General features: G+C 30.5%; 1 protein-coding gene across 1 annotated transcript in view; it reads right to left on the reverse strand.

Moving 5' to 3' along the window:
- LOC119829014 (atrial natriuretic peptide receptor 2-like) overlaps positions 1-1,697 on the reverse strand; it is a 38,386-nt gene extending 36,689 nt beyond the window's left edge. Inside the window, exon 1 of the mRNA XM_038351368.1 lies at positions 1,592-1,697. The gene's annotated coding sequence lies outside the window, so the exon portion shown is untranslated. The remainder of the gene's footprint in view (positions 1-1,591) is intronic.
- Positions 1,698-10,866: the final 9,169 nt, after the last annotated feature.

The following is a 10,866-nucleotide window of genomic DNA, read 5'->3' on the forward strand; positions in this document are numbered from 1 at the left end:
TATGTTTTGAACAACTTCACAGAAATTCAGCTTGTTGGGACTTTATGTAACTTCGAATGTCTAAATTGACCGGACTAATTACAAAATGTTAATGTTGTTAAAAGTAAATTGACATGTTGATACAGAAGATATAAATGTCTATTAAATGTCTATTACAGCAAAAATTATAAGTGCGCTCTCTCCGGATAAAAGGTTCAAAAATTTTAAAGATTTTAACTTATATAATTCACAGCAATAATGTTAATTCATAAAAAATTATATTAAACAGAGATGGGTGTTTAACATTCACAGCAAATCGTCCAAAACGTTAAATTATAACTAAAAAATTAAATAAATGGTCTAACATCATCAACATTATTAAGCAAGAGGTTTTAAGCATCATTATATCTTTTAGTCTTTTTACATCTTTTGAAATCAAATTTGTCCTAATTGAACGCTGCTATTCAAAAGTATATTAAACATAAATTACTGCATTTCATTGAAGTGCAGTTACGAAAACGTTATTATAATAAATTTGAATGAATTTTTTTTCCGTACGAACGTAATTAAAGTATGAGAACATAAATTATAAATGTAAACGTCCGTTTTAAGCGTCACAAGAAGGCTTAATTATTCGTGTGCTCGGTGTGAACTAAATTGGGCCACATTTATGGACAAATTCAAGTGTTTTAAATATAATTTCTCTACGTCCTTTTTAAAGTAAGAAAATACACAATTTATTTCACCATATATTTACTAATATTATAAATGTGAAATTATATTTGTCTGTTTAGGTATGTGTGTTTTTTTTTTGTTTGTATGTTGGTTTTTATTTCACAGAGCGATTTTGTAAAGTGATTTTTGTGTCTTTCCTCTGGAGGAGACTGGTGGAGCTGACATGGGCTACATTTTACCGTGGTGAAACATCTCATTCCTATAGGAATTTCCTTTCATTAAGAGATAAGTCGGGGGCGAAAACTAGTGTCTCTCTATAATTATTTTCATGTTTATACTATTATTGTTAATGATGTTGTTTCTTGAAAGAAGAATATTGTCTTTCTAAACAAGGTTGTTTTGCATATAATTATAACCCTGTAAGATAAAGTTAGCCTACCTTGAGATAGAAACGGGGCCGTGTATTATTTCATGAAAACTTCTTTTGAAAAAATTATCATCTGTCTTGTTGATTAATAGCTCCGTCAGGTCAATAACCAAAAAGGGTACTGAATATCACAAATACATAAGAATAGTAATAAATTAAGCATACGTCAAACCTACTTAAGTAGGTTAAATGTTAATGAAGACCTAGTTAAATGTCCAATAGTCTCTTAAAGCACCAAATTCTCTACAGTCTTAATGAAAATTTATTTTAAAATTGTATCGTTCATTTTAAAAATATTCTAACATTTCGTTGTATAAAAAGTGTTAAAACAGCTATTATTTTATCTAAATTAAATTTATTCGATATTCTGGTTTGCATTAAATATATACAGGTAAATAAATCACAAAGTTCAAACATTTGAACCGAACCCTTCCGCAAAGGTGAGCAAATGGCAACATCAATATCAAGTTCATTGACCTTAAACTATAAAATAAACAAATTTAAACTTACATTTTCAATTCCCCAAAGTTATAACTCACTCCACAACACGATAACACTCAGTTTTTATTATTTCGCGTTTCAAAGTTGCTCGTAGCGGTTGCTACGAGCGTGTTCGTCTACGGACGTAGCGCGACTGTCTCGTAGAGCCTACGGAGGCTTAGCAGGATCTGATCAATGAGGCTTCAAACCCAGCGTTGGGCGTATTTACGGTTTACGATCGCATCAATAAATAAATTGACTCAATTTTACATTTTTCCTTCCACAGATGATTTAAATCTGATGAGTAATTACTTACGTTTCAAATGAAGAAGGCAATATCATTGAGTCAAAGTTTAATTTTATTTAGACTGAGTTGCTGTTCAAAGCAAATGCATATCATTTTGCTGTCTAATTCCAAATTCTTAGTTTTATAAAGGTTACATACTCTGGTTAGTGCTTTAGGGAAAGAGGTCTTATTAATACTTTACAGGGTAGAGACTTGCGAAATGAAGTCTCAGCCAGGCAAACACAGAAGGCTGATAACAACCAGGAAAAATTCATACAAAGGATATGTTAAATGCATCTAACCTTAACCAAACAAAAAGGACGAGATATTCTTAGATCTCATCGCTATGGTTTAAGAATAATATAAAGAAATGCTAAGGAGGAAAATTCGTGTTTTTTTTTTATCTAAACTTTTATTTAAATGTGAATAAAACATTCTAATGTTAATATATAAAAATTGCGTGTTTTTGTATGTTTTACGGACACATTGTTTGTCCGAGATGGATGGACCGGGAGGGTAGGGAAAAAGGAAACGTGTCTGAAATTAGTTCATTCAAATAATATTAGGCAGTTCGTAGTAGATTAAGGAATTAGATTAAAGATCCTATTAAAATTGGATTGGAAGTTAACTTCGGAATTTATACAGCTGTCAAAGGCTTTCGTGAGCTCGTAGATTAAGTGTTAATACATTATTATTATTTGTTTTGTTATTGAAATGTGATCTTTTCATAGATGGCCCATTGTTGTTTTCAATTATCGTTGTCGCCAACCAATAATTTAAATATGTATTTTTTATTAGTTTAACGATTTTATAGAAATAACTCATATGTATTAATAATATTTACAAGTTATTATTGCTAGCTATACCCATTTATCATTGCTTATTGTTTAGATATTACGTAAAGAATTCACTCACAAATCTCCGCACAATTTGTAAGAGAAAGTTTCTTTTACATAACGAGTCAACTTCTTAAAACCTTAACCACGGCCTGTTATACGAGTTGGGTGGGTGTTATTTTCTTTATTTAGTATACTTCATTATAACAAAGGTGTGCTGTTTGTTTAAGTATTTTAACAAAAAATCAAATTTAACATCATAGTGACAAATACTCTTGAAGAATGTAATGATATTTTTAATTTTTTAAATTGATTCGTGGCAATTAAATGAATTTGTGAAAATGAAAGTCTAATTGAATAAATTAATGTATGACTTTGAGGTCATCTACAAAACACTACATCAAAATTTTCGATGGTAATGTTATAGCATACCATTTCACTACATTGTATAAAACAAGGTCGCTTCCGTAGTTTGTGTGTCTGTATGCTTATATCTTTAAATTTACGAAACAGATTTTGATGTCTCTCTGACATAACCTCTGTTATGTCAGAGTTTATAACATCAGTAACCACTCCTAGAAGCAGTTAGTGGTGAATAGCTACTCTGCGATTAGCTAAACCTAAACACTTTGTTTATTTTTATCAAATTGACTATAAAATACGCCAGTGTTTCATAAATCCTTCTGCTCAAATAATACAAGTTATATTTTTACCTTAACATAATAATCCAATACAGAATACTTTTATAAGACGCGACGCAAAGGGTATAAGACTGTTATTAATAAATAATGAAGCCACTTATTATTCATGAGGCGTTATTGTATTCTTCGGTAGGGATTTTCCGTTCGGAAACGTAGCGTGGTAATGGTGGAGATACGATTATTAGTCCTAATTGAATCCCGAACGATTTACGAAACGGTTTCAGTCTGGTTTATCTTTGACCCTAAGTACAGTGTTAAAATGTATTTTCCATTTTATTGCAATGTATATACACCAATACACTTTATCATTTCTTTCATTTTTTTTTTTCTTTATAAAATATTAGCCGTCCGCTGCGCCTTCGCCCGCATATTTAAAGCAAACACACGCAGTTATACGTAATGTATTTCAAATCGAAAAAAGAAGAAACAGAAAGATAAAGTTACTTTAGCATTTATCTTATTAGTACCTATATATATAATATAATATTATCAAATACAAGTTACGTAGCCTCAAACTTATAGATTTCTCTACTGATAAGTTAAATTAATAAATTTGATGCCTGTCCTTTGTAAATATATTTTACAATGAAATTACATCAGACCTTTTTAAATTGGCGATTTTTTATGAAACACTAATAAACAAACCTTAAAATATAGTTCAACAGAAGACCGAGATATTGTTATAAATTAAATTATAATATATCTATAGAATATTTATCCCGGAATCCATTATGAGCCAGATAATTTTACGTCCGATATCAAATACTCCGAACTGCGACCCAAGTTTACCGCGGAATTAATTAAACCTTTGGAAGAACTCAAGTTAAAACACAGAGATTATGTTACGCTTTATAATTATGACAAGTTTTTTTTACTCTTACACTACTGGTGTCGTAAATACATATTCAAAAGAATCTAGAGAGATTCTATATTTAATCAAATATATCATTATCTATGAAGAATCTTCGACAATTTACTTCAATAGGCGAATAGAAATTACAGTTTAGATTTCAAAATTTTTGAGAATTCCTAGCATAAACTAATGTAGGTACACAAAAATAAAATAAATGCACATTTGTTCCTAAAAATATTACATTGAATATTATATAAAAAGAATCCTGCTTTTCCCTAGAATTATCAAAACATTAAATAAAATATTATTAAATTTTCCTCACCCTAAAGAACACTTAAAACAGTTTTAACTTCTAAGCCAGACAAAGTCCTAAGTTTCGTGCATAAAATAACGCTGTTGTTAATCGCTATATCGTTAGATTCAATAAAAAGATTCAATAAAGATAAGTATAGCTAGAAAATTATATTATAATATACCAGTACTTACTAGTCGTGTAGGCATACTTATAGCACGACGTTGCTAGGTCGCATTTTTATATATTCATAAAACTTCAGGAGTTCGCGTCATTGTAATTATTTATTTAAAATTATGCTTTATTTTATCATTTATAACACATATATAAAGCATACTCTAGAAACATTACTTTTATAATACTGACCCAATCTTTTTAGTTATTATAGAAATTTATGTTTTAATTTTTTTTTTTTGGAAATCGATCTACATAAATAAAAATTTATCGTCAAATGGTCCTAAGCGTAAAACACGAGAACAGCTCGACCAACTAACAAGTCACAACTAACAACTAACAAGACCAACAAGTCGACGACACGACTTTTTTCAACGTTTTTATTAAAGCACATGGAAGGTTCTATAGAAACAAAGAACGTAAAAAAGAGCAAAAACGTTAAGTCGAGGCAGAGCGTAAGTTACTCATAAAACAGTGTTTTATTCAGTCTTTCAAATTTTGTGTTCACTTAAGACACATTTCATTAAACACAAATTATACTGAATACGAATAGTTAATACCCAGCCTTCATCTAAGTAAAAAATCTAAGATTAAAATTTCGCGCCAAATAAAATAATTTTATGATTAACTGAATAATAAACAGTGAAATACTAATAATTCATGATAAAAGCCGTCTGTATGGATTGTGTTTTTGCATATGACAAAAAGCAGACTACATGAATAATGTAGATTTACTTCTTAGTCTTAAGCAGGTAGTCTTAGTAATAGCCTGATTCTCTTCCATGATTCACAAGTTCTTTAACCCCTTGTCTCCCATCCAGCTGGCGAAATGCCAAGGTGTGACAACCATTGACGCAGCTAGGCCATTTTAAAACCCAAGCTATTTTATAAGTTTTAGAATGGTTTAAGACTGATGAATAACGAGGACTTGAAAATGTCTGAAGTAATGACTTGTGCAAATAAATTAAAACAATTACACAAAACCCTAGACGGTGATAGCATTCGATTATTCACCACGAAAAAGTTTAATGACCCCATAATTTACGAAAAATCGCTGTTCTTCATCGACGTTTAAATTCTTAAAGTTTTAGAGATTTTCGACTTTTTTTAAACTGAGAATGATTTTATTTGCTTTCAGTGTTTTATTATTTGTAAGTAATATTTGTTATATTTCAAGTTTATAACCTTTGGCATTTTGTTGGCATACCTACATTGTAATTTGATTTTTTAGTCCTTTATTTCTTTCATATTTATATCAATTTCTCTATTGTATTTTTAAATAAAGCTAAGGCTAATAAAAAAAGTGCCTTACTATCTTTATTATACATTCTATACATATATATTTGTGAATAAAAATAATGTATTTCTATACATTTACTTCATTTTTAGGGTTTTATGTGGCAGTCGAGCACGCTTCCACACCCCCACAGAAGACCGGCGTGAAATAGCATTCTGCTGTGTTTCGTTCGGTGAGTGGGGGAGCCGGAGGCCAATATCCTTTTCCCTCCCCTTCCCAGTCATTTCCTTTATTCCTATAGCCAATCCTTTCTTAATCCCAATTTAAAGTCGGCGATCCATTTGTGGAGGCGTAAATTCTGTAATCGACTTTACGCCTCTACAAATGTCCATGGGCGGTGGTAGCGCTTACCATCAGGCGTCCCACCACCTCCATTGCCGACTTTGACATAAAAAAAGGGTTCCGTACCTAACGGCTAAAAAAGTGACCCTATCACTAAGACTTCGCTGTCTGTCTGTCTGTCTACGACCAGGCTGACATCTGAAGTATTTCTTTTGCTGCTACAACAATAAAACTAAAAAATCGAGGTTAAGCAGCTTGTAATAAAATGTATGGGTTGTCCATTGTTTTTTTTTTGTGTAGAATAAACGCTATGTTATAATAATATTTTTGATTTATACCTTAACGAACATAACTCTTTTACTTACTAAATTAAATTATGCAATTCGTTTATATGTAATCTGTGGTTTTAGTCACTTGACTTTTTATGCCATTCTTTGTAGTCTAAAAGTCTACAACAAGAAATAACAGGAATGCTTACCACGCAACGTCGCATTTGTCGGAAATAAAAAGGTATTCTTTGGCAAATAACAACGACAAGAAACTTGTTGAACAAACAAGATATATTGAAATGGAAAAGCGGATCTAAACAACAATATATAATTGATGTTTCATAAAAATAAATAACCCAAATGATAATGCTGATGCATAACTACATGGATAGAAGCAATAATATGAATCTTTACAGTAGGTAGTTATGCAAGCTCACGACCTCATTGTAAAGTCGAGAGGTCTACTGTTAAAACTTAGAGCCCAGTGCAGATTATACTAACAAATTTGACTTATAAACTTCCGGATGAATTGGAAATCAAATTCTGGCGCCGCTATTTACTTTAAGATTAGAACGGGTTTTAACCACGATCTAATTAAAGTTGGGCAATTTGGTGCAAATCTTTTATCATTTATTTAATATTATTTAAGAAATGGCATGCCTTTATTTTATTATTTGCATTATATATTCGTGTAGTTTTAGATTACTTATAATATTTAAATAAATATATATACTCTTACCTTTTTAATCTTTTGATAAATAAGGACATTGGTTGCTTAGCCTCCCTATATTTTATTTTATTTATTTAATGTGTATAAAAGAAAGGAATAACAAATTATTATGCACAAATTAAAAAGCTTTACGTATCAATAAAATTTTTATTCAATAAGAATGATAGAATAGTATCGAATATAGATGCAACATTTAAAAAGTGCTAACGACATCTGGGATTCTGCTTTCATACCTACTACTATGAATTTCAGCTTCAACTGTTTTTAATTTATATTTCAGCTGCAAGCTTTAAATATGAATGAAATCGCCAAGTTTCTTGAGATATAAAACGATTTTATTTCTTGAAATTTCACGCTGGATTTAATATTTAGAGATAAGAATCGTCCGTTTATATTGTAATTTCCTTTATATTAAGACTATTGGAATGCACTATTTATTTCTTTATGGCCCGCGTTTTTGTACATTCCGTAACTATAAATAATGCATATATAAAAAACGACCTTGATTCAAAATTAATCACGTAATTTATTCTTTGTATTGTTACTCTTGACGGAATAGCATTTAAGAGTTTTATTTAAATTTTTTATATGAAACCACAGTAAAAATCGCAGTTTTATATAAACCAATGACAAAAAATTTATATGGCTAGTACTATTACACTAGCAGATTTTATGCGTTGTTTTTACAAATCCACATTTCTTCCTTATCAAATAATACTTATTTTTAATATTGAAGAGCATGGATAATTTTAGTTATGTAAATAACGTTAAAAAACAAGAAACATATATTTTAATGCGATTATAGCACCTCGTCTATTCAAATTGTAGTTCTCTATGAACTGAACTGTAAAGCAAAAATTAAATCACATACAAGGGTTCCTCTTGCTTTGATACAAACTTTTTCAGGCCTTTGTAGCCCTTTTTCCATCTACAATACTTAACCTATGCCTTTTCTTAGTCAAAGGAACTTCACGCCAGTTCAATAGAAACTCTTTTTATTGAAGAATGTTTTGTGAACGTGAGTTACTTACGATTCGATTTCATATATCTTGCATATAGTACACTAGCTGCGCTCCGCGGTTTCTCCCGCTTAAGTCCTTTAGGAATACCAGGATAAAAAGTTGCCTATGTGTTATTCCAGTTGTCCACATATCTACGTACCAAATTTCATTGCAGATGGTTAGCACTCAGGATTCAAGATTCAGTCGGAATTACCGGGTCCATGTCATGTTTGAATCCTTTATTTACATATACTCTTATCAACTTACAGCAATATTATACTATGATTCATCCAACACATTAAATAAATTGTTACGAGGTTATTCAAAAAATGCAGCCTTCGACAGCTGTTAGAGTTATAGTCGTTTGAATGTTTCTGAGTTGGGAAGAAGTACAAAAAGAAGCATTATTAATATATCCATTACAAACTAGTGTTGATTTATTAAGTGAAAATAGACAAAAGTTCAACAACCTGAAAGCTGGACAAAAATGGTGAAAGGTAATAAGTTACGTTAAATGTCTCAGATACGATCTCTATTTTACGCTAGAAGTTGTTTCTAATGGTACGCAATTTGTCCCTCGGCAATATATCTTTCGATTTCTAGTGAAGTGGAAAATAGTACCTGATTAGGGCCAATATGATGTGTAAACTAGCATACAAAAAAGGTCAATGACTTTACTAGATACAATGTGAAATATATACTAGACAGAATTGTACGATCAAGCACTATCAAACATTTGAATTGAATTTATCTGGCTGTAGTTTACAAGAGCTATTTATTTTTAAGGATAAAACTATGAAAATGCTCCTAATTTCTATAGTGCATGCCTCTTCCTTTCCTATCCTAAAATTCCACCAAATTCACTGTTCTTTAATATATTCCAGCAATTTTTTTCCTTACCTTAACATTCATTCTTTAAATACACAATGTTATCGAAGTCAATGAAACTGGCTTCCTACCAAACATTGACGACTGGCTGGCAGTACTAGTTGCGTTTTTATTTTATTTTTTTTTTTTGTTGACTGGCTTTGAAAAGCATATGTTTTTTATTATGTATTTTACCAATGAATTGACCAAATTTTAGATATTGAAATTATTAAGACATTTATTTAGCCTGAAAAAGCCCTTGTCAATCTATAATTGTTTTCGTAATTTAACTTTTCTTTATTCTTCAGTCTATCTCTAGTAAAGGTTAAAAGAGAAAGTTATTTGTAATCACGAAATAACTAAGCTTTACTAAATGTATATGGATGTATACACTTGTACATATAACATTTTTTAACCATTTTTTCAGTCTGTTTCGGATAATTTCTGAAACGCCTAGAACAATTTTTAAAGGAACTTCGTAACGAACGAACGTAAATAGGAGTAGTTTACTTTATATACTGATATTCCCACAAGACCATAGAGTTAAGAAAAAACTCATTAACGTGGATGAAACCGCGGATAGCAGCTCTTCCAGCAATAAATGCATTATTAATACAAAGCTCTCATAGTACTATTTTTAATAAAAACACTAGTTTTTTACCTTTGTACTACGAAACACCTTAAGCCAAAATTTCTCTAAGATTTTAGTCAACGTCTGCATATAAAATGCAAATGTAATGTAACAGGGCTGTATTAGGATAATATGTAACGCAGCAGCAATGATGGAGCGTTTTCTTCAGACTTTTTCACGTGAGGGGAATTTTAATTCACTCAGCATGTTTAAAATGAATGTTGTACAAGTTCTCAGCAAATTTCTTTATGTAAATCAAACTATGACATATGGTTTAAATTAGTCGTGGATATGATATAGAAAAATGAAGCATTATTAGGACCATAGTAATATTTTACCTTCTATCTACGAATATATTCAGGTCATTATCATTTTCCAAAGGCAAATTTGTTATAGAGGAAAACATTTTTCATACATAACGTATATTTATTTGTTATATAGGTATCTCGATTAATAAATGGATAGCATTGAAGCTACGTTAGTCGGAGAACATTTTGTGTACTGCTGTTTTCTTGCTCCAATAACTAAATCTCTACACCATTCATTTTTATTGCATCCATATCTGACTATAACCATAAAAATACAGCACAGATGGAGATCTAATGGGATAGAAAAGTAGTATACAAGACAATTTCATTATTATGCGGGCTTAAAACTTGATCCGATGATTGAAAAACTCAATGCCTTCGAGGAAAAAGCCATTTCATCAAAAACCAGCAAAGTCATCCATTACTAGTGCTGATGGTGGTGACCACTTAATACCTGGTGGCCCTCCTGATCCTTTTCAAACAATGCTATAAAAAAATAATGGGTCACTCGATAGGGTTAAGCCATATATAAAATGTATGCTACTCTTTATTCTAACCCTAATATGCTTTTCATATAACACGCATGATGAAACGAGAATACCAATGGAAGCGTGTAATCGATTTCCAAGCCCAATAATTAGTAATTTTAGTTCTATAATAACAAATATTTATTATATGTGATATATGGTATATAGGCAATTCATATATTAATTTTCTCTTATATTCTTTTTATACAGCAAAATTGTTTATTGTCTATAAACGGATTGGGATATAATAT

The sequence above is a fragment of the Zerene cesonia genome, chromosome 9 (assembly GCF_012273895.1).
Source record: "Zerene cesonia ecotype Mississippi chromosome 9, Zerene_cesonia_1.1, whole genome shotgun sequence".
Classification (NCBI taxonomy): Eukaryota; Metazoa; Arthropoda; class Insecta; order Lepidoptera; family Pieridae; genus Zerene; species Zerene cesonia.